Source organism: Sorex araneus, chromosome 4, assembly GCF_027595985.1.
Source record: "Sorex araneus isolate mSorAra2 chromosome 4, mSorAra2.pri, whole genome shotgun sequence".
Classification (NCBI taxonomy): Eukaryota; Metazoa; Chordata; class Mammalia; order Eulipotyphla; family Soricidae; genus Sorex; species Sorex araneus.
In genome coordinates this window covers 189,962,124-189,985,874 of record NC_073305.1, presented here as the reverse complement: position 1 = coordinate 189,985,874, position 23,751 = coordinate 189,962,124, and the positions used below count along the sequence as shown (strand labels likewise).

General features: G+C 60.3%; 1 protein-coding gene across 2 annotated transcripts in view; it reads left to right on the top strand.

Moving 5' to 3' along the window:
• The window catches only part of PDE10A (phosphodiesterase 10A), a 370,412-nt gene that overhangs the window by 54,043 nt on the left and 292,618 nt on the right, over nucleotides 1-23,751 (top strand). The window lies entirely within an intron of this gene.

Genomic DNA, 23,751 nt, shown 5'->3' with positions numbered 1-23,751 from the left:
CCTTCACCCACACACTCTAGGGAAACGCGGAACTTTGGAACGGACTGTCCCTCCCCCACACGGCCCCCGCCCCCTCCCCCACACGGCCCCCTCCAGCCCCACAGGGACCCAGACAGCGAAGCTGACGTCCAGCCAGGCCTGGGAGGACTCAGCGGCCTTCTAGAGGGTCCACGTAGGTGGGCCCGCAGGGCTGAGCAGGGCTCAGGGCTGTGCACACAGCCAGTGAGAGGAGGGAGCACTAAGGCGGGAGCTGCAGGGGCCGCTGTCGGACCCCTGACCCTGGGCAGAGGAGCTGGGGCCTGAGTGTCCCGTCATTCCCCCTGTTTCCCCTCCCGACCAGAGAGTCACGGAGACAGTCGTGTCTCAGAGGGACGAGGTGGTGGCCAGTCGTCCTCTCGAAGGCGCCGGTGGACAGTGGGCAGGAGGCCGGCGTCTGCCCCGCCCGCCCGCCATGCCTGCGTCCAGTGTGGGCCTGGAGAGAGGGCAGGAGGGAGACAAGCCGGCATGGGGCAGGGGCGGGAGGGCCTGGGGGTGGGGGCAGGGGACCGAGCAGCCCTTGTGCCCCACGGAACAGAGACCCTGGTGTGAGGTGCACAGAGCTGAGCTGTGGGGCTGCCCCCAGCAGGAGGGTCTCGGCCACGCAGGATCACCCCGAAGGGAGTGGAGCTCAGTGGTCACTGAGGGTCAGTGAGATTTAGAGTGTCAAAAAATAGAGAAAAGAATTATGCCGACTGGATTCTGGAGCACTTTGGCCAAGGTCACGGAGGGGGGTGACCCGTCACAGGGCACGGGGTTCCTGGTCGCGGCCAGGTGGAGGTGAGTGACGATCCCGACAGACTCAACAGGTGCTGGACCCGAAGGTATGTCCCTGGACAGAGGCTGACTGCGGCAGGGCCCGCCCTCCCGGCTGGACTGTCCGCGCTTAGTGTGTCCAGACCCAAGCAGTGGCGTGGCAGGAATTCACGTCTCCCGAGCCGCCTGGCCCAGGCTGGCAGCAGAGAGCGTCGGCGGAGGGTCCCCTGGGGTGGGACGCGGGTGCAGCTGGGGCCTCGGACCCTCCCCGCCAGGGCCCTCACGCCCTCGCAGCGCCAGGCCCAGGGTCCGGGGACGGACTCACTGGAGAGGTCCAGCGACCTGGGCAGTTGCTCTCTAGGCCGAGTCACTCGTGGTCCCCGTGGCGACCGTGGCCCAGGCTGGGGCGAGGCTTCGAGCCCGGGTGGGTCCCCCGCCCGCTGGGGGGCGGCAGAGCTGGGCGGGCCGGGCCTTTGTCCTGATAGGGGCCGGAAGCGAGACCCCGGCCCAGGCTGCAGCCGCGCAGGCGGGTGCGAGGGGGTGGGAGGGCTCGGGGCAGGAGGACAGGGGGTGTCCAGGGGCGCCGTGGGGCAGGCCCAGGCTGGACGAGGCTGAGTGAGGCCCCCGCACCCCGGCGCACCCTTCTGCAGGGCCGTAAGGCGCCTCACTCCCCGCTGGGCGGACCCGCCCCGCAGCCCTGCCCGCCACGGCCAGGCCCATGTTGTTTCTGGGCTTGAGCCGCTGCCCCGTCCAGCGACTCACGTCCTGCGCTGAGTGGCGTTGGCCGCATGCCCTGTGCGGACACCCTGATTGGACCGAGGGCCCCACAGCTGGGGCGACGTCGGGAAGGCCATGGCCGTTGGCGTCTCCTGGCTCTCAGTGGGCAGCGACGCTTCCCAGGTTCAGAGGACACGGTGCGGACTCGCGCTGGGCGGCAGGGGGTGGCCACTGCGGAAAGGGGGTCAGGGCCGGGGTGGGCCCAGAGCTGACCACAGAGGTTTCGGAGGCGTCCCGGGAGAAGCGCAGGTCAGTCTCCTGCCCGGCACTGCAGGGCCCGCTGCTGCTTCTTCAGACCGTTCACTCCAGCCCGGCCCGGTGACACGGCCACTCCCCAGCCTGCTGTGCTTCCAGACGCTTCCGTCTCAGGGCTGAGAAGGGAGACAGAAGGCCACAGGCCTGCCGCAGTGCCCAGCAGGCTGTCCCACACGGGGACCAGAGAGCAGCGTTTGGCGAAGAGTTTGGATGTTTGTCCTGCAGCATTTCGAGGCCAACGATGAGGCTGTGTTTCCTCTTTAAAACACCCTGTGCTGCAGTCCTCGGCCCGGTGTTCAGGTCGTAGGACACTTAAACTTCGGCTAGTATGAAAGCCTGGCCAAGGAAAGATGAATACTCATGAACACTTGTAAAACATTGAATTAAGAAATGCTCCTGGGTGACCATACGCAGAAGAAAGACAGTGCTGTTGACCGTGTCCCTCCACTGTGCGGGCTCCGTGACCCTGCCTGAGCACTGTTAAGAGAGTCCGTGCTCTTCGTGGGCAGAGCAGTGGGGTAGCCCGAGAGAGAGGAGAGCTTTCCCCCAGGAAGAGACGTGAATGGTCGCCAATCTAGAATAAATGATCGATTTGGTCCATGACTTGTGTAGTTGCCAAGGAAGGAAGGACAGACTCGGAGACCACCGGCGGGTCCTAAAGCAGGGGCACGGCTGAACGCAGCAAACTCCCAAGGCAACAGCCCCTCCCGGGGCCACCTGGGAGCTGCTTGGAGGTGGCCACGTGAAGCCCGTGCCCGCACAGCAGGGGTCACCGTGGCCACAGCACCACTGGTCACTCCGGGGACCTCATGTGGGACACACAGCGTCACCTTGAGGTGTCCCGGTCGGCTCTCCAGTTTGCCACTGGCTGCTGTGTCCTGCTCCCGCCGGTTGCGGGGACGGTTGCCAGGGCCCTTCTGCTCCTTGCCGGCCAGCTCGGGGCACGGTCTCAGGCTTAGCCTAACGCTGCAGGGCTGCTTCCCGGACAGCAGAAGTGGGAGGCCAGGGTCCACACCAAGGGACCCCAGGCACCTGATCTGCAGGCCCCAGAGGAGCCTCCTGGGGGGAGCAGAGGGGGTCTCGGAGGGGCTCACAGTGTACGTGGCCCGGACACGGGGTCTGGGCAGCAGGAGGCCGCCCCCCGGGAGGTCCAGGGCATCAGGGTCTCGCTGAGCCGCTTCCCAGAGGAAGAACAAAGGGGAAGGTGGGTGAGGCAGAGAGGCGTGCGGGCCCCTCTGAGGCCGCCTCCCTCCGAGCTGCAGAACCACCCCCGAGAGGAGTTCAGGGGCTGAGGACGTGAGAACAATAGCGGGGAGCAGGGGAACGGGGCGCCCGGGAGCCAGCCCCCTTCCTGACAGGCGAGTGACAGCCTGTTGTGACAGCGCTCTAAAATAAGCCCGTGTCACCTCAGGTGCTGGATAATAGAGTATCTATATAATTTCGGTTTTTTCTATTAGAGGATTGTGTGCAGTGCAAAACAATGAGCTTGTTCATGTTTATTCATTAATACTTTGGGAACTTTTTTTATCAGGACTGTAAGTTCTTGATTCCAGAAAGTTCCACTTACTCCCGAGGATGTACAGATCCAGCGGTAACTCGGTACTTCACTTCCCACTTCCGTGGCCCTGAATCGAGTCTGACTGTCCGAGAGGGATCCCCGCCCCAGGAGATGGTCTGTGGTGTGTGAGTGTGCGGGTGTGTGAGCCTGAGGAGCAGGGCTCGGGTGTCTGTGTGATGTTTGTCAGTGCAGGTTGCCTGTGGGAGTTCAAGGCTGCCGAGTCTGAGGACTCTGATAGTGTGTGTGTGTGCATGTGCGTGAGTGTGTGTGCATGTGTATGTGCACGTGTGTGAGTGCATATGTCTGCAGTGTTTGTGCATGTACACACATGTGTGTGCACACTTGTGTACACACACGCATACATGTGCACACACATGTGTGGTATATGCATGCATGTGTGCATGTGCCGTGTGCATGAATATGTGTGTGTGCATGTGTGTGCATGTGCTTGTGTGCATTTGTGTGCTTGTGTGTGTGCATGGGTATGTGCATATGCATGTGTGTGCGCACGTGCGTGCGTGTGTGTAAGTGTGTGTGTGTGTGTGGTGGGAGGCGTGTCCCTGCAAACACCGCCCGGCACATGGATTTGGGCGGCTCAGGCTCTGCTCTCTGCTCATCGCTGCTCTGAGCTGGAGACTCGGGCTGGGCGGATTTGCTGAGGCTTTTAAGTTGCTTGAGTAGGGACCCTCTTGTGGAAGCTTTTAGCAAAGATAAGACGAGACCATGTGAGTTCAGAGCCCGTCCCCGCGGGTATCTAATAGACACGAGTTAACGCTCTTCTGTGCCCGTCTCTCTCCCCTCCTGAGTCTCAGGGCGATCTCGGACCCGGGCTCTGTTCTGTGTTACTGGGGGCAGCTGCAGAAGGATGAGTGTGGGGCGGAGAGATGCCACGGGGTTAAGGTGCTTGCCCTGCACGCGCTGACCCCAGCCCGGCCGGAGGGATCCCTGAGACGGGAGCGCACGGGCAGGCGGATGCGGTCCTGCACCTAATGAAATATGTTGCAACAATGTTGCCGTTTTACTTGACAGTCCAGGCATTTCACTTGCAGAAGAAATATACTTTTTGGGGGAGGATCACATGACTGTCTCCGGAGGTTTTCTGTTATGGCCTGTCGGGGAGCAGCGGCACGAGAGCAGAGCAGAGCGTCACCCAGTGCCGGCACCCAACCCTCTCCAGAGGTCGTCTCAGAGCCACTTCAGCCAAAGTCATCGTCCCGTTGCTCATCGATTTGTTCGAGCGGGCACCAGTAACGTCTCTCATTGAGAGACTTATTGTTACTGTGTTTGGCATATCCAATACGCACAGGTAGCTTGCCAGGCTCTCCGAGAGGGGTGGAGGAATCGAACTCGGGTCGGCCGCGTGAAAAGCGAACGCCCAACCCCTGTGCTATCGCTCCAGCCCTTCAGCCAAAGTAATGGGATTTATTCATTTGAACACATGTGGCCAGAATGTCCTCAAATTTAAAGAAATAAAAAGAAAACGTGTAGGCACCATGAACCCTGACTCGTGTCTAATACTCACTGCAAGGTGCTGGGGCGGAGGCAGCGCGGGGCTGGGGTAGAATCACCCTGAGGCCAGTGGGGCGGAAGGCGCCTTAAAGACGCGGCCCTTATAGTCATGCTTCCCGTGTGCAGAGACGGAGACGCCTGTAACCCAGGGGCTTGGCTTTGAGCAATCTCACTTGGTAATTCTCACCACCACCCATTAATTTGGGAGCTTGGTGCCGACTATTATAAATCTGAAAATTTGAAGTTCGTATTTTGCTGGAGAAGTTTTCCACACAGAACTGTGACGTGGACAGCAGACTGAGGCCTGCAGGGCAAGACTGGAGATTTCACTGCATCTGTGGGCGAGAGTGGAGATTTCACTGCATTCTGTGGGCGAGAGTGGAGATTTCACTGCATTCTGTGGGCAAGAGTGGAGATTTCACTGCATCTGTGGGCGAGAGTGGAGATTTCACTGCATCTGCGGCCGAGTGTTCTTTGTTCTCTTCTGCCTGAGCAGGGCCTCTCCCCCAGCCCTGGACTGAAGCTGCTATGCTAGAGCTTGGCAGGAGGGCTCCGTCCTCTCATCGTGGTGAGCCTGTGCCGGGTCCTCTCGTGAACAAGCAGAACACGGTCCGCTGGAGGGGGCCTGGGCACGGGCCAGTGGTGGAGGGAGCTTTAAGAGCATGTCCTGGGGGTGTAGACTGGGTGGTGGGGAGGGCAGCACACTGGCAGCATCCAGACCCACTCTGCGGGCACACGGTGGCGCAGAGTGGACCTGTGCAGCCGTGGCCAGGGACAGGCGGTGCCTCTCGGTGCAGTAACCCGCCTGGTGCCTTGGGGGCTACCGGCACGTGTGGGCAGTGCCCTCAGCCGCCCGGGACAGAGCCCCAGAGCCGTGACGATCCCTTCCTGCCACCGAGACCCAGATGCTCCCTGACTTATTCACGCTTTAGTCCGTCAGGAGTGTTTCTGGGCGAGTCTCTCCTAACGCCCAGGGCTTCGGGGAGCCTGGGGGGCCGGGGTGCAGGGGGCTGTCGCTCACTCACTCGCTGCTGCTGGCTGCTCTCCGGCACGCGTTTCTCTGCAGACACGCTCTGCCGCAGAGCTGGGTCTCTGGGCTGAGACAGTCCTATTTTGGTGCGGGTTGTTATCGTGGTGGTTTATTGGGGACTCGATGGTCGGGGTGTTTGGCGAGTCCATCTGCTCGGGGGGATTTATGATCTCATCTTGCTTAAGATCAAGTGTATGTTTTATTCATGTTTGCATTCTTTGTGCTCTAACTTGTTAATTAAATTTTAAAATATCCTCGGAGAATCATTTCCGTTGAAAGAATAGGGCCACTGAACAAGGAGGAAGGTGCTTGGTTATTAGCTCACTCAGACGTGTCTTCTAGCGTGGAATGAGAGTGCTAGCGTGCACTAATTTCAGATATCAAGTAACTAAACACAACTTGAAAAAATTGGGCATCACACCAAAATTGCTTGGGGTTTGCTCCTGGCTCCGTGTTGGCAGGCTCAGGGGACCAGGGTGGGGCCCGGGGCTGGCTGTGTCAGGACCAGGCCCAGCCCCTCTGCCCGGTGGCCCTGGCCGGGAGGCTGTTGTTACTGCATGACGGCGGCTGGCGTGCAGCTTGGCGGTGCAGCTCTCGCCACACGCCTGTGGAGCGCTGGGTCAGAGCCAAGTCACCCAAACAGCGAAACTAAACATTCTGCGAAGACGAGGCACTGGCAGCCTTGCCTGGAGCGGGAAGGCTCCGTAAACGCCTGGAGCACTCACCCCGGAACTCAGTGTGGGGAGCTGGGAGTGTTTGGCTGTGCATCCACGTGGCCTGGCTCCGCACCCCGCTCAGGCTTGGTTTATTTGTCTACGGTTGGCGGGGGAAGTTCTTCTCTTTCTGATTAAGAAAAAAAAAAGCTGGCATTTGTGTCATAGAACGAGCATCACTAAAATCCAGGCAGGAGAGCCCGCGGCGCCAGCTGGCGCGTGTCGTCAGCCTCCTCCACGGCCAGGGGCCCGTGTGTGGTTTTCTAGGAGTTGTGTCAGGGGGGAGGGGGGCCCGGCCCCTCATCCTGCTCCTCCTTCAGCTCCGGGGTCGCTTCGCTTCGTGGCCAGCCAGTGGCATGCGGGGAGTGAGGGCGGAGAGAAACGGGCACAGGTGCGAGTCTCGCCATGCCTCCCGCCCTCCCTGTGGCGTGTGGGGAGTTTGGGGCCGGCCTGTGGTGGGCTTCGGCCTGGCCTGCAGCCTTCCTTCCTGGGTCGCCCTCGAGGGCCTCCTGGGCGTCGGAGGCGTTTCCCGCCGGTGAGAGTGAATCACGGTGTGGAATGAACTGCCGAGAAGTTCCGGCTCCAGAGAGACGCCCGCCGCCTCAGGTCCTGGGCTGGTCGCGACGCTTCCCTCCATGAGGCAGACGGCGGACTTGGTGATTCTCTGCGTCTGGGAGCCACAGGCGTCTGCGCCTCAGAGTCATCCTGTGGAGAGTCAGGTCGGGTGAGCTTCCGAGTGAGTGTCTGACCTTGAACCCGTGTCCCGGTCACAGCAACGTGCAGCTGTACACGGAAACCGCCAACCCCAGCCTAACGCCATCCTTTAGGCACCCTGGAAAGAGATTCCAAGTAGTTTAAGAGGGGACAAATAATCTCTCACGAGGCAAACGCTTGACAGAGGTCATTCTTCACAGGGCGGTGGGCTTAGGGGTTCAAGTTTGTGATGCGAGTGGATAAACTGGTTTATGGGCCAGGAAGATGCTACAGGATATAAGGCACTTGCCTTGCGTGCAGGTGTCCCGGGTTCAAGTCTCCAGCATCCCAAGGAGCCCCCTGAGCCCAGAGTAAGGAACAGCCCCTGAGCATGCCTGGAACGGAAAGGGAAAACTGGTTTGCTGCATGACACCGCCAGCTGTTACCGCAGAGGCTTGAATCCAGTCCAGGTGTCTGAGGAGATGGGCGGTGTGGCCGCCGCCCTCGACTCGAATCTAAACTTTCCTCTCGACGAGGGTCCCGGCTGCCCGACTGTGAGGGTCAGCTCCCGGAGGAGAGAAGGAGCCTGTGGGGTCCGGGGCGGGGAGGGAGCGGCAGGAGGGGTGGAGCCTTGCCGGGAGGTCTGGGCGGAGTTCCGTCGTGCAGACCCTTTTCCCAGTGCTCTAGAGGCACCGACCCTGGGAGGCCGGGAACTGCACTGGCTCTCTCTGTCGTGCGAGGCAGGGGCCAGCAGGGCTGGGCCTGGGTCCCGCTGGAACCCGCCTCCGCCCCGGCACCAGGAGTCCCGGGGGTTCCTTCTTCCTCGCGCAGACTTCGCTGGGGGGTCTCGGCCCACCTCGGCCCCGTCGCGTTCGCTTGTCCTGGCCGGGGGGGGGGGGTGGGCTGAGCGGTCGCGTCCCGAGCCCCTTCCCTTCTCCCCGGGCCGCTGTCGCCTGCCAGTGCCCTGGGCCACCCGCTGCCACCGAGGCCACGAGTCCGGCCCCGCGAGTCCCCACGCGTCCCCACGCTCGGCCCTCGGCCACAGCGTCTGCCCACCCTCCGCCCTCCCGGCACCCGGCAAGGGCCAACGCGGAGCAAGTGCTGGGCTTGATGAAGGGTTGAACCGTGTCAGGGGCCGAGTGGCAGGTGGTTCTCAGGTGTGTCGGGGGCACCGCGGCTCTGGGCTCCAGGGATCCTGCGGCGAGGGAGCACTGTGAGCCCCATGAGCGCCGCCCACCCTCTCCGGCTCCGGAGCCGCAGCCCCAACCCTGCCGGGTGGAAAGGGCTCTGTGTCGAACAGAAGAGGGCGTCTGGTCACCAGGGTGGGAGACCCCCGCGGTGGGCGGAGGAGGACGAGGGGCCGAGCCCAGAGGGGGCAGGGAGGGTTGCTGGCAGGAAGCCAAGTGCCGCGCCAGCAGTGTCTCACTGTGAGCTCAAGTACAGTGCTCCAGCCGCCGATTCAAAGGTCCCCTCTCCTCCCCTCCCTCCCCTCTCTCCCTCCCCTCCTCTTCCATCCCCTCCCCTCCTCTCTTCCTTCACTCTCCCCTCCCTCCCCTCCTTCCCCTCTCTCCCCTGCCCTCCCCTCCCCTCCCCTCCTATCTTCCTTCACTCTTGCCTCCTTCCCCTCCCCTCCCTTCCTCCCCTCCCCTCTCTCCCTCCCCTCCTCTTCTCTCCCCTCTCCTCCCCCTCTCTCCCTTCACTCTCCCCTCCCTCCCCTGCCCTCCCCTCCCCTCCTATCTTCCTTCACTCTCCCCTCCCCTCTCTCCCTCCCCTCCTCCCCCCTCCCCGCTCCCTTGCCTCTTCTGCCTTCTCCTTCTGACACCAGCCTGCCTACCTGCCATAACTAACTCTGCTATTTCTGACAGTCAGGCACCTTGAACTTCACAAGTCACGTGACCTCTTGTGTAAACTAGTTTCCTCTTTTCTAAGGGAACAGAGCTCCGCCCTCACCCTCGGTGTCAGCTGGTGGTTTCGCAGAGACCCCTGGTCTGGGAGCTTCCTGCCGAGCCCTGCAGGGTGCGAGGGGTGTCCCGAGCCCCAAACCCTCCACACGCGCCAGGCCTGGCGCTTGCTTCCCTTGCTCTGGAAGGCGTCCTCCTGTCCTCTGCGCCCGAACCCCAGGCTCTCGGCCAGGCCAGTGCCCGGGGCCGCGTCCCTGTCAGCTGTGTCACCAGTCTCGGCCTCTGGTCCAGCAGGAGTGGCCAGGGCAGGGGGGTGAGCACGGCTGCCTTCCTCCCGGCAGATGTCCTGCCAAGAGTCCATGCCAGGGAAAACAGGCTAGGAGGACCGGTCAGTGGTTGGGACTAACCACTAGTGTGGGGGGGCTGAGGTAGGTCCGATAGAGAAGGGACCAGTGTGACAGTAGCAGCTGGGAGTGACCACGCTGGACGAGACCTAGGGTGAAAAGTAGGTACAGGGACATTCCTGACAACCTTTCAGTATTGATATTGCAAACCACAATGCCCAGAAGGAGAGACGGGGGGAGAGGGAGAGATAGAGAGAGGGAGAGAGAGAGAGGGAGGGAGAGAGAGGGAGGGAGAGAGAGGGAGAGAGAGGGAGAGAGGGAGGGAGAGAGGGAGGGAGAGAGAGGGACAGAGACAGGGAGAGGGAGAGAGAGAGGGAGAGGGAGAGAGAGGAAGAGAGACAGGGAGAGGGAGAGAGAGAGGGAGAGAGACAGGGAGAGGGAGAGAGAGAGGGAGAGGGAGAGAGTGGGAGAGAGAAAGAGAGAGAGATGGAGAGAGAGGGAGAGAGGGAGGGAGAGAGAGGGAGAGAGGGAGAGAGAGAAAGAGAGAGAGGGAGAGGGAGAGAGAGAAAGAGAGAGAGGGAGAGGGAGAGAGAGAGGGAGAGAGGGAGAGAGGGAGAGAGGGAGAGAGCGAAGGAGAGGGAGAGAGACACAGAGAGAGAGAGGGAGAGAGAGGGAGAGAGAGGAAGAGAGAGGGAGAGAGAGGGAGAGAGAGGGAGAGAGGGAGAGGGAGAGAGAGAGGAGAGAAGGAGGGAGGAGAGGATGGGGAGAGAGAGGGAGAGAGGGAGGGAGAGAGGGGGAAGGCGAGAGAGGAGAAAAGCGCCCACCACCGAGGTAGGCTGGGGGTTGGGATGGGGTGGCGGGAGGGGACCTGGGGACACGGGTGCGGGAGAGGAGCACTGGTGGGGTCGGGTGCCGGAGCACTGTCTGACTGGAGCCCAGTCGTGCACAGCTTTGTGGGGGTCTCTCACAGCGAGACATGCAATGGAGCACGGCTGTGTTCCGGCTGCTGCCTGGTGTGGGTGGGTCTGAGTGTGCATGGACTGTGGGCTGGGCGGGCATATCGGGACGGGGGCGGGGCAGCCCCCGTGCCCTGCCACCCCCTCCGGGTCGGGACAGCGGACTAGGTGGGCGACTTAGTCCTTTGTGACTCAGGCGCCCCGAGAAGGTTCCGGCAGGTCAGCTGCTCCCAGCCTGGCCGCCAGCCAGGAGTGTCCTGCCTCGCGGTGCTCGGAGGGCCGGGAGGTTGTCGTGTGCGGCTTCAAGTCCGCACACCCGGCCTGCAGGCCCTCCCGGCACGGTGGACGGGGCGTCCTGCACTGCGTCGGGTGGACTCTGGCGTGTGGCTCCGGCCTCCCGTTCTGAGGGATTCTCGAGCCGGCCTCGGGTTCAGGCGGGAGCGCACCGTGTTCTCCCAAGCAGGGCTCCCGGGCCTGGACCCGCGTCGGGCTGGAGCCAGTGCTCCGTGCGGGCCCGGAGCTGATGGACTAAGTTAGCGGCGCTTCAGTCCCACAGGAAGCACCAGGCGGGGCTGGTCAGGTCAGCGTCCAGCCCTGCGGGGCCAGCAGGAGCCAGAGCGTCCACACTGACCTGCCCTGGGCTCCCGGGTGGGGGCAGGGCAGTTCGTCCACCCCACGCCGTGGCCCTGCTGGGGGACACTGACAGCAACGGTGGCTGCGTCGGGGGTCAGGCGTGTCTCGGGGCGGCGGGGGAGCGGGCGTCTGCGGTGCCGGGGAGGCAGCCCGGAGCTAGAAATAGCGTCTCCGAGGCAGCGACTCAAATCAGTGAGGGGGCTGACAGCCATATCCCAGGGACAATTAACTTGTCAGCGGCTCCCAAGACTCCGTCCTGCTGCCGAGCTCGTGCTAACTCTGCGACTGGCTTCGGGTATGAGGAAACTTTGCCTCAGAGTGCAGGGGAACGTGCTGGAATTAGGACGAGCCGTGACGCATGGCCCGGCCGCCCCTCGGGCTCTCCTGCCGCGGGCGTGAGCTTCCTACGAGGTATCTTGAAGGAGCAGAGGCCTGTGGCCCCCCTGCACGGCCGCCCGCCCACGGCCAGGCCCTCGTCCCCGCGCGGTGCCGGCTTGTTCTGGAGCCTTCCCACAAAGTTCCGCCCTGCCCTGCTCTCTGGGGGGGCCGCACCCCGCTTTCCCCTTCTCTCAGTGTTCACTCTCGGCACCTTTGTCCCCCGCCTGCTCGGGGCCCAGGACAAACGACCACTGAGCCCATCACTCCCCGGTACGGAAGCGTGTGCCGGTACCTCGGGTCGGGACCTTGGTGCCTCGAGGGCGGCCGTTCTCCTGTGTGACCCTCGCTCGCCTGACGTCTCTGCGTTTCCCTCTGAGGGCCCTTCACCCCGTGCTTGGGGCTGAAGGCACCCCCTGAGGAGCGGCAGGAGGTGGACGGAGCTGGGCTAGTGGGGGGGGGCGACCCCCAAGAGGGCACAGTCTTGGGGCGCCGGGTGATCACAGCAGCAGAGCCAGGGCAGGCCCGAGGCCACAGCCAGGCAGAGGAACCAGGGCCCAGGGGTCGCTGCAGGCTTCGCCTTGTCCCCGAGCCCGTGTGAGACACTGGGAGTTGCTCTCCTTGCTCATCAGAGGGGCGGCCACCGCCCGGACGCCCAAGCCCACCCCCCCAGCCCCGTGTGGACGGTGACCCAGCCGTCACCTCTGCATCACTGACCCGGGCACGGGCACGGTCTTACTGTCGTCACGCAGGTGTAAGGGGCGTCTGGTCGACAGCGGTTGCTGATGAACTGCGGCCGAGCGCTGGTAACTGCTCTCGACGCAGCGCTCCCGTCTGGGCGGGGCGGGCATGATGCTCGTAAACATCTGCCACTCAACTGGACTCGCGACCGTGACGTCTCGTCACTTTAGTACTGGGGTCTCTTAGCCAGGGAACACGTCAATCCCGTTTTGTGCGAAAATGACGGGCCTTGCAGCATGCCAAAGGCTGGTCGCACCAAGCGTCTGGCACCAAACCATTTTATCTTTTACTAGACAAGATTATTTTAAACATTTCCCAATGATTAGTTTCCTCAGCCGGGGTCGAGGCAGCTTACAGGATTCAGCCTTGTGTGCTGGAAACCTCTGAGGGAGGAGGAGGGAGAGGGGAGACAGGCGCCCAGAGCCAGGGGCCAGGGGCCCAGCCGGGTGCCACGTGCTCCCCCGTGCGGTGGCCCCGGGGTCCTGTGGGGCTGCTGGACTCTGCCCCTGTCTGCTCTTCTTGGGGACTGAGGTGTGCCGGGTCTCCCAGGCCAGGCCCCCTTGGGTGTGTCCTGCTGCTGCTTCCCTGGTCCCAGCCGTTTCTCCGGGGAACAAAAAGAAGAGAAAAAACCGGCAGGCCCTTATTGCAGCACCGTTCACAATAGCCAGAATCCGGAAACAACCCGAGTGCCCGAGAACAGACGACTGGTTAAAGAAACTCTGGTACATCTACACAATGGAATACTATGCAGCTGTTAGAAAGGATGAAGTCATGAAATTCGCATACAAGTGGATCGACATGGAGAGTATCATGCTAAGTGAAATGAGTCAGAGAGAGAGGGACAGACACAGAAGGCCTGCACTCATTTGTGGAGTATAAAGTAACAGAATGGGAGACTAACACCTAAGGATAGTAGAGACAAGGGCCAGGAGGATTGCTCCGTGGCTTGGAAGCCGGCCTCACATGCTGGGGGAGAAGGCAGCTGGGATAGGGAAGGGACCACTGTGTAAAAACACAAAAAAGAAAAAGAGCAGGGGCGAGGAGTGGACGCCTCACCGCACCGGGCACAGGGCACAGGGCAGTGGCGCTGTCTCTCCCGCCGCCCGTGTTTGGTAGTCTCCAGCCGCATCCCCCACCCCGGGTAAGTTGATTGTGATGATGAGGCAGACGAAGGAAGGAATGGAGCCAGGTTGGTTGGTCTCAGTTGCAGTTTATTCCATTCCCATCTCCATTCTCCTCTGATTCTCCTCCTGCTTCTTCCTCCCCCCATCCTACTTCATTCTCCTTCTCCTCTGGGTCTGGATCTTGGATCTAGCTTCTCCAGATCTGGCCCTGGAACTCGCCCCCAGCCCACTCTCACAGCCTAGTTAAATCCCCCAGCATGAGGGGTTGGGGCTTACACACAGGTGTGGTCACAATCAATAGGGGTAAAGTTCTTTTCCTCAGGGGATGCTTCTTCTAGGACAGATTCTCTTTCAGCAGGACACCCGCTCAAGAGCGGAATCCCATGGGTGTGTTTCTCCTCTCCTTGTCCAACTAACATATAAGCATTCATATTATTAATAATTTTGTATGGACATAGAAAGAGGTGCATTAAGCTAATGGAATTGCTCTCCTGGGGTCATCTCAATCTCAGACTACAGTGCTCAGGCCAGATTAATCTTTCCTATCCCTAGCAGGGTCCTAGTCTCGTCGTTACTTTTGGATCATGACAGCATTTGTCCATGACCAAGCTTTTAACTTATAGTTAAGCATTAGGCACTTTGGCCAGGCCCATCTCGACGCCAGGGTAGCACATAACTCACCACTTGCCCTGGGTCCATCCCGTCCCTCGTCGGGACCCTGCTTTTGGGGGTGCTAGGAAGTAAGGGCAGCTGAGGCTTAAGTCGAGAAAGCAGATGCCTGGGAGTGAATAATATTCGAAGCCAATTAAATCCCATGTTACCAAAGCATATTAACAATTGTCTTTCTTTGTCCATACAAAATGGAGATTGCTTTAAAGTAAACATTTCAAAAGACATAAGGAGAGGAGAAAGACAATATTAACTTACAAGTTCACTGTCCTAGCAAGGTCTGACCTTACAAATTAACAGAGTCTCATTAGGGGAAGAGCTGATTAACTAGTTGGGGAAGGGAGCATAGAAGTCATTACATATAGACAAAGGAGTGGGAGTGACTCGGGAGCACTTTGATAGGTGTGACTGATATACCTAAGCTCCTAGTGGCAAGGGGAGCAGGACATACCAATGTAGTCTAGAATTGTTTAAAGATTATTACCAGATATGCCTAAACTCTTTGTGGCAAGGGAGAAAGGACAAACCAATGATATCCTACAGACCACTAAGTGAATGATGGTTGGCGGGCTGGCTTGGGGTGGGAGATGCGGGTGAGAGTAGACTGGGCCAAACATGATGGCTGCTGGATACCTGCATTGCAAACTACAGCACCCTAGAAGAGAGAGAGAGAGTTAGAGGGACTGTGCCTGCCAAAGGCAGGGGTGGGGGCTGGGAGGGAATCCTGGGAGCACTGGTGGCGGAGAATGGGCACTGGTGGAGGGGCGGGTGCTAGACCGCGAGTGTATGACTGAAACATAACCGAGAGTCTATAAGTCTGTAATTCTAACTCACGGTAATTCGTTAAAATAAAAACAAAGTTTTTAAAAAGCTGGCGGAGGCTCGTCCCCGCCGGGGTCCGAGTGGGCGTGCCCGGCCCCAAGCACACTCGTGTGCCCTCGTGCACCAGAGACCCGCCCGGCTGCCTCCTGCTCAGGCTGCGCGAGGTCCGGCGGGAGGAGCAGAGGCAGGGGAAGGCCCTTCCGCTCCCACATTCCCGGCGCCTCCGGGGGCCGCAGGGCCCTGGGACCCCTCGGTGCCGAGTCACGGGACGAGCAGGACCCACGGTTCCCGTGCCCTAAACGAGGCCCATTTGCTCCTCAGAGACAGGGAGACGTGTTAAGACACACCGGGGCCCAGTCACAGCCCGCACCCGGGACCAGCAGAGAGGGCCGCGGGCTACTCGGGCCCTTCCCAGCAGTCCCCAGAGCTGACAGTCCGGTGGAAAGAGCAGCGGCAAAGACCGTCACTGTCACTGTCACCGCGTTGCTCATCGATTTGCTCGAGTGGGCACCAGTAACGTCTCCGTCTTGAGACTTGTTGCTGTTTTGGCATACTGAATACGCCACGGGGAGCTTGCCTGGCTCTGCCGTGCAGGCAGGATACTCTTGGTAGCTTGCCGGGCTCTCTGAGAGGGGCAGAGGAATCGAACCCGGGCTGGCTGAGTGCAAGCAAATGCCCTACCCGCTGTGCTGTCGCTCCAGCAGCAAAGACACAAGTGGGCATCTCAGAGTAAAGCCGGTGGTCGCTGAAATACACAGGTGCCAGTCTCGTCAGAACCCAGCACACTGGAGGTGCCCGCGAGGGTGGCCAGGATGGGGGCAGCCACGGGCCTGACCCCGCAGGTGTGACAGCAGGCCGCTGTATTGGCGTGGGACAGTCGCCTCCTCCAGACAGGCTCTCGGGGCTGCTCGGTGCCCGCGGGCCGCCCCGAGGGCCAAGGCTGGCACGGGGGGGAGGGCGAGGGTCATGTGGGCAGTGCCACTGGCCGCGTGCAGGCACCTCAGAAGCGGCACTGACAGGCGGTTGGCGAGCTCCGAGCAGAGCCAGCCTCGGGGCCCCTCGGGTCTGGGCGGGGGGCGGGGCGCCAGGACAGCGGCTGGATCCCAGCACCCCATGGGGTCCTCGGGACACCGCCAGGGTCATCCCTGGGCACAGGGCGCGAGTGCAGCCCCCCAGTGCACGTGTCTGGTGAGCTCCGTTTGCAGGAGGCAGCGGGGTCCCCGCTTTTGTCTGGGCTCCCCAGGTTTCCTCAGACAGGTGCGCCCTGGGAGACCCCAGGCTCTGCCACAGAGACGCCGCCCACCCGCCCACACTGCCGCCGCCCTCACCGCACGCCCACAGGGCAGTCTCGGGGTCGCTGTCCTCCCAGGGCCCCGCACGGTTGCTCTGCCCCTTGTGCTGCGGCCAGTGTCCGGGTCCTACCCGAGCCCCTCCCCTGTGGCGGGTTCACGGCAGCACACACCTGACGGGACCCATGACGGGGGCAGCGCCTGCCGCTGAGTCCCACCCCACGGTAATCAGGGGGGAAACAGCACACGGTGTGTTTGCAGCGGGACCTCAGACCCAGCAGAGAGGAGGGCCAGTGTGCACGCGGCTGCTGGGAGCCCTCGGAGCTTAGGGTCCTCCTGCAGAACCAGAGACAGAGACCCCCGACCTCGCCCCCACTCACATGCACACACTCACACAGACTCACATACACACACCCACACAGTCACACACACCCATACCCACACACACTCGCATAAACACACACTCATTCACACACAGTCACACACACACCCACACACTCACACACACTCACATAAACACACACTCATTCACGCATAGTCACACACACACCCACACACTCACACACACTCACATACACACTCACACACTCACTCTCACACAGTCACACACACTCACACCCACACACTCACCCACATACACTCACACACTCACATTCACACACCCCCACTCGCACACACTCACATTCACACACACTCACCCACTCACTCATACACTCACACTCACACTCACACCCACACACACACACTCACATAAACACACACTCATTCACACACAGTCACACACACCCACACACTCACACACACTCAGATTCACACCCCCCCACTCACACACACACTCAGATTCACACCCCCCACTCACACTCACATTCACACACACTCACCCACTCACTCATACACTCACACACTCACACGCACTCACACCCACACACTCACACACACTCAGATTCACACACCCCCACTCACACACACTCAGATTCACACACCCCCACACACTCATATTCACACACACTCACCCACTCACTCATACACTCACACACTCACACGCACTCACACCCACACTCACACACACTCACATAAACACACACTCATTCACACACAGTCACACACACCCACACACTCACACCCACTCACATACACACACAGTCACACACACTCACACCCACACACTCACACACACACTCAGATTCACACACCCCCACTCACACACACTCACATTCACACACACTCACCCACTCACTCATACACTCACACACTCACACACACTCACACACTCTTTCACACAACACTCACACACACTCAAACACACTCACACACATTCAAACACACATGCACACTCACACACACGCACACACTCACACACTCACACATGCACACACATGCACACACATGCTCACTCACACATACACTCACACACACTCATACACACATACTCACACTGACACATGCACACACATGCTACACTCACACCCCCACACACTCATACAAACACACACACTCACACACACACACTCACATGCATACCACTCCAGGGACTCGCCCACCCCTGGACAGACTCTCAGAGCTGACACATGAGTGGCCAAGCCGGGCGGGAGCGAGAGGGAGGGAGAGGAAGGCTGCAGGCGTGGAAAGGGTCTGGGGGTCACCTCATTCATCCCGAGTTTAACATGCTTATTGAAGCCTCGGTTAATATATTTACCGAGATCCAGCACCACGTTATAAATGGTCGGGGTGAGAGCAGCTTCTCGTACTTGTAAAGCACCCATTTCCCGTGTATATTTTACTATCGCCGTCTGATTTCATGGACGCGAGCCATGATTATTTCAGCATCTGAGCTTGCCGAGTCTTATTTGGACATGACGGTAATTCACCAGGAGGAACGAGAAACAGACCTTTGAGTGATGTTCACAAATGCTCTCATTTTTGTAGCAAAGTTATACTTTAATTTTTAAATGTTTATACATATGCATAGTTAGAAACAAAAAGCTGCTTAATTTATAGAATTAATAAGGATCCGTCTAAGAACCGGTGTGAGAGTGTGAACTCAGCACTCTTCCCTGTCAAGAGCATGTTCGGAAAATAGCCGACAGACGAAAGCAGCCCAGTTCTAGGGGCAGTATCTCCTGTTTCCTTGACACTGCGACCATCTGGTGGAATCACTGAAGATTGGAAAGGTGGGAGCCGGTTAAATTATTATTCAATGGGGTCCTGTTGGCCTGTGAGAGAGGCCGGGAGGGAGGCTGGCAGTCGAGCGTTCCCGGGGGACTCCGGCCCACCGCCCCAGTGCGCGGCCGAGACACAGGAGGGGATGGGACGGCCCTCGCTTTGTGGCCCTGCTCAGCTCCAGGCAGGGCCGACACCTGCTGTGCGCGGTGACTCTCCGGGCTCACTCCTGACTCTGCACCCGGCACTACTCCCGGTGGCCTCAGCGGGCCATGTGGGATGCCGGGGATGGGCCTGGGCTGGCTGCACGCCAGGCAAGCGCCGTCCTCTGGGGGGGCCCTGCGCCTGCCTTTGGACGTGGACCATGTCCCCCGGGGGGAGGGGTGGAGATTGGCCAGCAGGGCCGTGTGGAGGGCAGCCAGCTCAGGCCCCGCAGGGGTCCCGATGGACTGGCCAGCCTCCCTGCCCTCTCCCGGCCGGCGTCACACACCTGCACCCTAGTTCCGACAGAGCAGGGGCCAGCGGACGGCCGGAGGCTGGGGGGCCCTCGGAGCTGAGCTTCCTCAGGGGCTGTGGTGACCGGAGTGGGGGGCTGTGGGACGTTGGTGGGGGCAGAGGGCACTCGGGGGGTCTGGAACCAGGAGCGCATCATGGTCATCACTGGATGTCTCAGTGCCTCGGCGGGGCAGGAGCACAGGGCAAGCGTCGCCCCGGGGTGCCCTCTCGGCCGCGGGAAACACGAGGACCCGCACTTTCTCCTCAGAGACCGGCCTTGGTCCCGCGGAAAGGCTGGAGTCCAGCCAGGCCCTCGGGCTCCTGCCCGGGGACCCCACGCCACCCCTGACTGGGGTCACCAGCCGCCCCCGAAGTGGGGTTGTAGGTGGGCTGAAGAGCGTTCTTACCTGGACGGACTAGATGAGAAGCTCCCCGTGCCAGCAGGGGTGTCTCTGTCGGAGAGATGCAGACCCTTCCCAGGGGTCACCAGGGAGCGAGGGGAGCTTCCGCCTCCTGCCGCCGCCCCAGAGTGGCCCGGGGGACGCGGCTTGGCCTGTTCATCTGGGATGTGGAGAGCGAGGTGCCAAGAGTAGAGTCACAGCCCGGAGAGGCTCCACTGCACCAGGCCCAGGGCCCCGCCTCTCGCCAGCCACTTGCAGGTTCTGGTGCTGTCGGGAAGTGTGGGAGTCAACAGTGTCAGAAAGCACAGAGCCGAGTCAGGCTCCGGACAGAGCGGGGGCCCGCATCACCACAGTGGCCTCAGCGTGAACCTTCTCCCTCCCTTCTTCCTTCCTTCCTTCCTTCCTTCCTTCCTTCCTTCCTTCCTTCCTTCCTTCCTTCCTTCCTTCCTTCCTTCCTTCCTTCCTTCCTTCCTTCCTTTTTCTCTTCCTCTTTTCCCTTCCTTCCTTCCTTCCTTCCTTCCTTCCTTTTTCTCTTCCTCTTTTCCCTTCCTTCCTTCCTTCCTTCCTTCCTTCCTTCCTTCCTTCCTTCCTTCCTTCCTTCCTTCCTTCCTTCCTTCCTTCCTTCCTTTTTCTCTTCCTTTCTCTTCCTCTTTTTCCCTTCCTTCCTTCCTTCCTTCCTTCCTTCCTTCCTTCCTTCCTTCCTTCCTTCCTTCCTTCCTTCCTTCCTTCCTTTTTCTCTTCCTTTCTCTTCCTCTTTTTCCCTTCCTTCCTTCCTTCCTTCCTTCCTTCCTTCCTTCCTTCCTTCCTTCCTTCCTTCCTTCCTTCTTCTCTTCCTTTCTCTTCCTCTTTTTCCCTTCCTTCCTTCCTTCCTTCCTTCCTTCCTTCCTTCCTTCCTTCCTTCCTTCCTTCCTTCCTTCCTTCCTTCCTTTTTCTCTTCCTTTCTCTTCCTCTTTTTCCCTTCCTCCCTCCCTCCCTCCCTCCCTCCCTCCCTCCCTCCCTCCCTCCCTCCTTCCTTCCTTCCTTCCTTCCTTCCTTCCTTCCTTCCTTCCTACTTCCTTCCTTCCTTCCTTCCTTCCTTCCTTCCTTCCTTCCTTCCTTCCTTCCTTCCTTCCTTCCTTCTTCCTTCATTTTTCTCTTTCTTTCTTTCTTTCTTTCTTTCTTTCTTTCTTTCTTTCTTTCTTTCTTTCTTTCTTTCTTTCTTTCTTTCTTTCTTTCTTTCTTTCTTTCTTTCTTTCTCTCTCTCTCTCTCTCTCTCTCTCCTCCCCCCCAGCACTGCTCTGCCTATTCTTGGCTTAGTGCTCAGGAGACTCTGAGCAGTGCCAGGGTGGAACTAGGGTTGGCTGTGTGCCAGCTACGAGCTCTCCTCGCTGTTCTATTGCTCTGGCCCTGCAGCTAGATCTTCTTAATTGAATTTTTTTGGGAAATCTTTCTGGAATCTGCTTCCACACACTCGGCCTTAGAGAGGAAAAGGCAGACACCCAGAACATTCCCACTGAGGCGTCTGGTGGGTCTGTGGGGCTGCTTTTCGGGGGCCCGGTGTGGAGGCTGTTTGCCCTGTGGGCACCTGTGCCCGGGGCCTCACGGTGTCCCGCCGGCTTCCTGACTTCACAGAGGCAGTTCACTCGTGCTCTCACGAGAGTCTGGGTCAGGGCTCAGCTGTGTCCTGGCGGGGAGGTGGGGGCACAGCCTGCAGGAGGCCAGGCTGGTCCCCCACTGGGTTCTCTGAGCACTCTGGGGAGTGCTCCCCAGATGCCAGCCGGGATGCGCGGGGTGTGGCTCTACGCAGACAAGGAAAACTGGAAGGAAAAGCTCCTGGTTCGGGGCCTGGGCTGGGGTCTGGCCTAGGGCGGGGGGGGGGGGGCAGGGGGCGCACTCGTGTGCGGGGCGCTGAGTCCTAGCTCCGGGGCAGCACCGGCACATCCTCCTTGCCACGCCTGCTCTGGGACGGTCTCCCGGGGCCCCAGGAAAGAGCTAGAGCAGGCCCAGGCCTCAGGCCCCACCACGCCCCTCCGCAGCCAGAAGCTGCCCCTTCCCTGACCAGGGCTCTGGGCCGGACCCCCCTCAAGTGACCAGTGGGACTTGCCCAGCTGTGATCTGTAGGAAGCCAATGAGCACTGAGGGCGAGAGCAGGACAGCTCTTGGCTGAGCCCAGAGACGCGTAAGCAGCCCAGGCTGGTGGACTGCAGACCAGCAGGGCCTGGAGGGCCGTGTGCAGCGAGCCCACTGGCCACCCCACACTGACTACTCGGGTGTGAGCACTTTGCGAGGACTCTGTCTGCCAGCACTGAGGGACAGGGGATATATATATATATGTGTGTGTGTGTGTATGTGTGTGTGTGTGTGTGTGTGTTAGTTTCTATCGACTTGCCGTGAGGTCGCCCGTGACAAAGCCGACTGCCTTTCAGTCGTGCAGTGACCCCACCCCCATCCCGACACCACTGTCCACTCCCAGCACCGAGCTGGCTTTCCTGCTGCCCGCCTGGAGGCCAGTGCCCCCACTCAGGCCCCGTCCAGCGCCAGCCTGTGTGTTGGGACACACACTGCGTTGTTGGGACACCCGCTGCCAGGGTGAGCTGGTCCCTGCGCCCGACAGTGGCGCTGGCTGGGGTCGAGCCGCTGCCCTCGGGCCCCACTCCCGGGCCCCAGCTCTGCAGGCACCACGGCCGGGAGCTGCGGCACCTTCCGTGGGCTTCCAGACACCCCCCACGGGGCTCCTCCCCGCGTCAGCTCGGGGAGCTCTGCACCCCGGGGCCCGTCTCTGCATGGAGGGCTGGGCAGGCCAGAGGCAGCGTGAGCGGCTCTCCGAGCTGTGACCCAGACCCTCACCGGCCCTTCCTGCCTGCCGGGCCTTGGGCACCTGAGGGAACCTTGGGCTCCTGGCTTCCTGGGCTCCGGAAATAGCCGCAGGCCCCCACGGACTCTAGAGCGCAAAGAGAGGCTGATCTTTGACCTTGGGGCCGAGTTCACGGGTGTTGGCGGCTGCCGTCAGCCTGGGGTTCTGGTGCCGCATCCAGGGACAGAACCGGGAGGCAGCGAAGACCTTGCCAGGCTCTGCTGGGCCGAGTGCGGTGCCGGCCCGTCTCTCGCCTCTGCTCCGGCTCCCCAGGGCTGCGGTCTGGCTCGGGACGGCGTCTTCACGACACGCACCGCGTGGGATTGCATGACTCCGTGCTTTCCAAGATTTTACAGGGTGTGCGCGCACGCACACACACACACACACACACACACACACACACGCACACGCACACACACACACAATTAGCAATTAAATTTTGGCTTGGTTTTGACTCCATGCTTGGCAGCATTTCCGATCTCCTCTGCCCGGAGTCTGCACACATCCTTTCCTCAGCACGGGGGGAGGAAGTGGCTCTAGCGATCTTCCTCACGGCTGCAAGGGACCGATGCAGACTGCCGCGGGCACCACAGCTCACATTCTGCACGCCTCCCCCCTTTGTCTTTTTTATTTTGTTTTGTTTTGTTTTTTGCTTTTTGGGTCACACCCAGCGATGCTCAGGGGTTACTCCTGGCTTTGCATCCAGGAATTACTCCTGGCAGTGCTTGGGGGACCATATGGGATGCCGGGGATCGAACCCGGGTCGGCCGCGTGCAAGGCAAACGCCCTACCCGCTGTGCTATCGCTCCGGCCCCCCTCTTTGTCTTTTTTAAAAAAGGATTCGGTTAGAATTTCAGCAACTGTCCAGTTTTCTCTAAAGTTCATTGCCTTTCCCCCGGTAGATGACTGCGCCCAGAGGACCCAGCCACTACCTGTGGCCGCGCACAGCTCTCTGACTGGAGATGAGAAGAGCATGACGAATGCAGGCCCCCGGGCCCACTAGCCACATTCCCGAGCACTCAGTGGCCACACCTAGCTGATGTCCACTGTTTGGGACTGCACAGGCCTAGAACGTTCCGTCCTCACGGGTACTTCCACACAGCGGGCACGTGTCGGCAGGGAGCAGTCTCTGAGCCCTGGGTGCAGGGGCGCAGAGATGGAGCGTCGGGGCAGGTCGGGACTGGAGCGTGAGACGCGGGCGGCCTGCACCCAGGGTGCCGGCATGCGGCGTGCGGAGGTCTGAGTGTCCCTTCCAGGAGGGAGTGCTGCACGTTTCCCCGAAATCTCTCTGGCCCACGGAGAGACAACAGTGGAAAGCTCTCCTAATTGAGTGGGTTTCGTGAGCGGTCCCGACCTGAGAATAAAACTGGTGAGGTTAGAAAGAAGGAGGCTCAAGACAACATTTGCTGATCAAGAGCGTGTTTATTACCAGTCATGCTGGTTTTGTACCTTTCTTAGCAGGGGGTTGGTACATGAGTTGTCAATCATCAGGGAAGTGTCTTCTCAGACCAAATAAGGAAAAGTTTGGGGTGTTCTTTGGTGGGCTACAATATTCTCTAAGAGTCGGTTGAGAAATAGTGGGGAGGGGAAAGAGTGGTCACGTAGACAAGGGTTTATCTGGCAGGAACATCTGTCAGGAACGTACAAGGTTTCCTAAGCTAGGGTATGGCTTTTACTGTCA